The sequence below is a fragment of the Dromiciops gliroides genome, chromosome 3, assembly GCF_019393635.1.
Source record: "Dromiciops gliroides isolate mDroGli1 chromosome 3, mDroGli1.pri, whole genome shotgun sequence".
In the NCBI taxonomy this organism is placed as follows: Eukaryota; Metazoa; Chordata; class Mammalia; order Microbiotheria; family Microbiotheriidae; genus Dromiciops; species Dromiciops gliroides.
The window spans coordinates 259532130-259538541 of record NC_057863.1 but is presented as its reverse complement, the minus strand read 5'-3'; positions in this window follow the sequence as shown (position 1 = coordinate 259538541).

Genomic DNA, 6412 nt, shown 5'->3' with positions numbered 1-6412 from the left:
TCTGAGAACAATACCTTCTTAAGGGATAGCCAGGTGTGATTACAATCCAATTAACTTAAAGTAGGCTTAATCAGCAGTCAAGCACTCTCACCTGATTCAATCAGTATAGATTAATCTCAGGTGGGTCTTTGAATATCTGCTAAATCCATTATTTCATCACACAAGAAACACATTTGAAGCAGAGAGATACACACAGAGTAAAGGTAAAAGGCTGGAGTAGAATATATTATGCCTTCAGCTAAAGTCAAAAAAGCAGGAGTAGCAATCCTTATCTCAGACAAAGCACAGGCAAATATAGATCTCATTAAAAGAGATAAGAAGGAAATTACATCTTGCTAAAAGGTACTATAGATAATGAAGTAATATCAATATTAAATATGTATTCACCAAGTGGTATAGCATCCAATTCTTAGAGTAGAAGTTAAAGGCGTTACAAGAGGAATGACAGTAATACTATACTAGTGGGGGATCTGAATCTCCCCTTCTCAGAATTAGATAAATCTAGCCACAAAATAAATAAGAAAGAAGTGAAAGAGGTGAATAGATTACTAGAAAAGTTAGACATGATAGATGTCTGGAGAAAATTGAATGGGGATAGAAAGGAATATACCTTTTTCTCAGCAGTACATGGCACAATTTCAAAAACTGACCACGTATTAGGGCACAAAAACATCATAGTCAAATGTAGAAAGGCAGAAATAGTAAATGCATCCTTCTCAGATCATGATGCAATAAAAATTACATGTAAGAGGGGCAGCTAGGTGGCGAAGTGGATAGAGCACTGCCCTGGACTCAGGAGGACCTGAGTTCAAATCGGGCCTCAGACACTTAACACTTACTAGCTGTGTGACCCTGGGCAAGTCACTTAACCCCAATTGCCTCACTAAAAAAAAAAATTTTTTTTTTAAATAAATGATGGAAAGGAAAGTGAGCATAACCATAAAACATTGTACCACAATTATAAAGAAAAACAACTTTGAAACCTAAGAACTCTAACCAAGAGAGGTCTCAACCATGCCTCAGAGGACTTGTCGTGAAACACATTACCCACCTCCTGACAGAGAAGTGATGAACCCACTTCAGAAGGAGAAATAGTTTTGGAATAGCCATTGTGTGGATTTCTTTTCCTGACTATGGTTATTTTTTAATGAGGATTTTTTTTCTTTCAATTCTTTTTAATGGGAGGGGGAGGTAGAAGAAAAAAACAGTAATTCCATTAAAAAAGGATCATCAAACAGTCTTAAATGTACAGAAAACAATAGAAAGGTAAGCACAGGTGAACAGGACAGTTGTGAAAGTAATGTGGAATTTAAAGTTGGGATTTTTAAACAAATGATATAAAATGGAGACTCTCGGTACAAATCCTATTTTTGTATTTTGTTTGGAATATGAAAATGTTATTTTGGGGGAAATTAAATTCTGGATAAAGGAAAAAGGGGGAAAGTGCACAGAAGAGAAAAAAAGGAAGTTTAGAAGGAAAAAGACAAGCAGGAAAGCTTTGAAAGTGCATATTAAATTTATTGTAGCTTTTTAACAAGGAAGATGGTGTGATATACATTTGGAATTCTTATGCCTATATATTTTAAATGATATTTTTATGTTCTGTTGTATATACGGAGATACTAATTTTTTTTCTTCATTTTTAATGAAAAAAACTCTTAAAGTTCTACTAAAATGTGACAGTAGGGTGGGTTTTGAGTTCTAACTGACAGGGAAGAGAAAGGGTGTTAAGGAGGAGGGAGTTCTGAAAGAAGCCTGGAGTGGGACCAAGCCCAGCACACCAGGGCTTTTGCTTTGCGGGATACTTTTCCTTAGACCAAGTGCTGTTCAATCTGTCTGTCTGGGTTAGATAAACTTTAGAAATTACATCCAGTGTCTTTGCTCCTTTGTCACAGAGGCATCTGAATCTCTCCACAGAGAATGTGAAAGGGGCTCCCATGTGACAGGATTGTAGAAAGGAAGTTGAAGGGAATTAATTTCTTCCAAGCAAAGCAAGACTTTTTATGAAAATTTAGGGATAAGTAATTTATGGCCTCTTGCTTTTAGAACATATTGTTCTTGATTTTATCCTTAGTCTCTAATGACAGTATAAGAAAATGTAATTTTATATACTATGTTGGACCCCGCTGCCATCTCCTTGGTCTGATGAAAACTAAATTCTCATTAACAAAACCTTCCAAGATAATCTTTAAATATTATATAAACTGTTTGTGGGTCACAGAAGGAGTTGTGGATCAATTGTTTTCGCTCCCTTTATTACAGGTGGCATGTGAAAAGACTGTGTCAGCCATGCACCATGTTCTTCAGAGGACTATTGAAAGTGCTAAAGGTAGTCTCTTCCAGATTAATAATTTTCAGTTTTTTTAAAGTTGTTTAATATTGATTCCATGGAATGGTTCAAGCAATTTCAAGGCTTCCATTTAGCCTTATCTACAATAATCAGTATAGAAGCTACCATAAGTGCCTTTACAAGTATTTCCCCCCTAGAACATGCCTTCAATACACTGTCCCTAATGGTAAGTATTGATGCCCGATCATACTTATTGACGTGTAGAGAGATTTAAAAACCCGATTTTATTATGCTTAAAGCATAAACCCAGAATCCTTAATTAAATCTTGAGTACTAGGCAAAGTTTAATTTCAAGTTATCTCAGAGGGAAGAAAAAATACAATTGGGATTTACATATAGCCTCCCTACCCCACCTTTCTCTTCTCCACCCCCCAACCCCCACCCCGGAAAAAAAGGAAAGGTAAGGATTTACATTTTAAGAATAAACTTGTAAAATCTATAGCAGGCTGGGGCAGCTAGGTGGCGCAATGGATAAAGCACGGCAGAATGGAATCTGTTCTGTGCTGGGCTGACTCCAACCAGTCCCCTTAGTAGTTTAGGTTTGATATTGGACAAAATGAGTTACTAGCATTCAACAGTTAAAAGGAAAATTACTTAGTCATAGCCAATAAAAGGTATTCAACAAGGTTAAGGAATTGAGGGGGGCAGCTAGGTGGTGCAGTGGATAGAGCACTGGCCCTGGATTCAGGAGGACCTGAGTTCAAATCCAGCCCTCAGAACACTTTAACACTTACTAGCTGTGATGACCCTGGGCAAGTCACTTAACCCTCACTGCCCTGCCCCAAAAAAAAAAAAAAAAAATTGGACATTTTGAATTGCTTCAGCTGAGGAAGCTCTTCATCTAATTTTTACCTATCATGTATCCACCGTTGCCATTCAGGCAATGAAGAAATGACATCAGCGGTCTGAGACCTTAGAACCCCGAATCAAACAAGGTTGCCACCAGCCAATGCATCAGTACCTTTTAAAGTACTGTCTAAAACTAGCCTAACTTATGTGGGAGCAGGGATTTAGACATTGTTCCTTATGTTCCTCTTCCAGCTGATACTAGTCTGAAATGAGGGAAACTCTGAATTTCCCCCAATTAGACCATACCCTCATTAGCCATTATTCTAATAATATTCATCAACTGCTGTTTAAATTTCCCCTCTGTCTGCTAAATTCTAAGGTGGTATAAGCCTGTCCATCCTTTGGACTTGCCTCTTAAGAAAGTCACTCCCTTGGAAATAGTAGAACAGACTTTCTTATGTCTCTGTAAGGGGGCAGATCTTGTTCTGCCCTAATTATACAATAGTAGAGTGACATAGCCTCCCAAGAGAGTCCTGAGGTGCTGAAGAAAGAGGGGCCATGCCGTCTCGATTATAACAGGGGAAGAGCTTACTGGCAGCAAGACAAAGTAAATGGATCCCCTGGTGAACCCCCATGCCAAGCCAGGTATCATAGAAACAGAACAAAGAAGGCATAATGCCAGGCATTGGCCCCAGGGTCATGTTCAAGTCCTCCCATGGGCTATATTGGAGCTTCTTTTGCTGTTTACATTTACTCAAGGTAGTTTACATTCTCTGTGGAGTCATACTATCCCTACCACCATACAGGCTCCAGTTCCCCAATTTTTATTATTCACTCCTGATCTGATTCTTTTCCTACAGTCATAATCTTACCTAGAGTTTAACATATTCTGTAGGGGAAACCTCTAAGTCAGGGATGCTCACCCTCTGTAGCCTTTCAGTCTCCACCCCAATTAGCATTATCTTTTTTTCTTTTCTTTTTTAAATTTATTATTTTATTTTTCCTCAATTACATGTAAAAACAATTTTTTAACATCTGTTTTTTAAAACATTGAGCTCCAAATTCTTTCACTTCCTCCCTTTGAGAAGGAAGCAATTTTATATAGGTTACACTGTGTACTCATGTTAAAACATTTCTATATTGGTCATAGCATTGTCTTTTTACCTATGCTGTTACTAGATCAATAAGGGGTTTTTCTGTCTTTAAGGCAAGATTCTTAAAGATCAAAAGCTAATTCACCTCTGCTTTTGGCCTGAATATTCAAGGGCCATTTTTCTTCATTATCCCTTACTGGTAATCTAGCTTTCCTAAAACTGTTAATAAGATCCAAAGGACACTTAATTTGCCATATAAATAAATTTTCCTATGTTCTTCATCAAGCTCCTTAAGTATTCATCAACTAAAACCAATAGGATAAATGGGAGCTTCCTCTTTATTCCAGTAACAAGGTCTCCCATCTATCTCTAATAACACAGGATACCTGGGTTCTCTATCTGCCATCCAGTCAACAAAGCTTTCTTTCTTCCACACCACCCTTCCCTACTTTAGCAATTAATTTAACCTTGTAGTTTTTGCAATACAAGTTCCTTTTAACCATGCCAATATCATGGTTCAGGCCAATCCAGAGATTAAGGCTCTGGATTAGAAGACAGGGAGGCACCTAGGACCATAAAATGCAATAAAAAACAAATTTGTAAATAAATATAAGTAACATGCAACTCCTCAGGGTCTGTGTTCACCACAGTAGTTGGCAATATTTAAGTCAGGAAGTCATCCCTGAGTAAACAGTTAAAATTAAGGTAGACTGAGACACAAAATTCTGAGCACGATCAATTTCTTTAGTAAAGTGCAAATTTATCATTCTCCAGCCAAAGCTAAGACCCCAAATGAGAGGGACAGGTGTCATTATAGTTTGGGGTAGTACAGAAGACAAGAAGGCTAGCATCATAGATGGATGAAAATATGATTGGATGGAAATTGGGAATGAGGGCTACCACCTGTCCCCTCCCTTCCCTCCTTTGACTAAGAAGTGTTCATTGTTAGAGTCTCGACTTCTTGGAGAACAAGCCAGGACATCTTGAAGGATAGCTTGGTGGTGTAAAAATTGATTATATCAGACTCCCTGATGTCTACCTGCTTCCTTCAAGGGTAAACAGATTTCCTTGCCAGAAGAGTTGGATAGTAATTAACGAGAGAACTGGATTTCTAAACTTATCTCATTACAGGCCAGCTGAATTTTTGAAACTAAGTCTCAGAGACAAAGAACCATGACTTTAGGCAGTTACAGGACAAAATCAATTAACTGTAATAGGATCAATTGAAAAAGGATAGAGAATCAATTGATTATTTCAGCTGAAATATACTGAAAATTCTGCTGAAAACTCCATGCCACCATTTCTATATTAACTGGGCTTTTTATGCCTCGGGAGAACATGGAAGCCAAACTCATTATTCCAACCCTAATTCCCCTTGTTAATCAAATCTTAAATCCTCCTAGCCCTTTTAAAGGGGAAACTATCATCTACATAAAACACTTAACCCCTTCCTCCACCTTAATAATAGTTAACCTAACTAATGGCACCTCTCACTGAAGCAGAACTTTCCTTCCTTCCTTCTTAATGGAAGCAATAAGAAACTTTCTTCACTGCTTCATTTCCTTTCAGTTGATGTTCTAATTTGTTCTTTCAGCACAAGCTGGAAAAGGGAAGAAGCCCAGTCCAGCCCAACTGGAACTGAGAATGGTCCAAAGCAAAATGGATATAGAGAATCCAGAGATAATAGTGGAAGCCACTGTGTATAGAGAGTATGTCCACATTGCCCCAGTAACGCACAATGTATTAATGTCTTTGTTTCCCTTCCTGTAAAAAATGTAATGTTTGCCTGAGAGATATGACTTAAACTTGATGTTTTTTTCTCTCACAAAATAGTGTCAAGTATCAACAGATCTTTTCTTGTGAAAATGTGGATGGCTATGTTTGGATTTTATTTTCTTGTTCAGAGAGGGAAATACCTCTCCCCACAATTCATTCACTATGTATACTGCCCCTGGATAATATCACAAGATGTCTCTTTCAAAATCCTCAGAATCCATATTTGTTCATGGAATTAGTCTAGGGGTGAGTACCAGAAGATTGGAACTCCTTGGGGAATGAAAGGTAGCATGTACAATATTATCACTTAGTCATTTGCAGTGCCGATAGAGTTGACTACCTACTGTTTCCTGACCTAAACAATTTAAGGTCTTGGATACATTCAGTTTTTAAAAATTCTAAG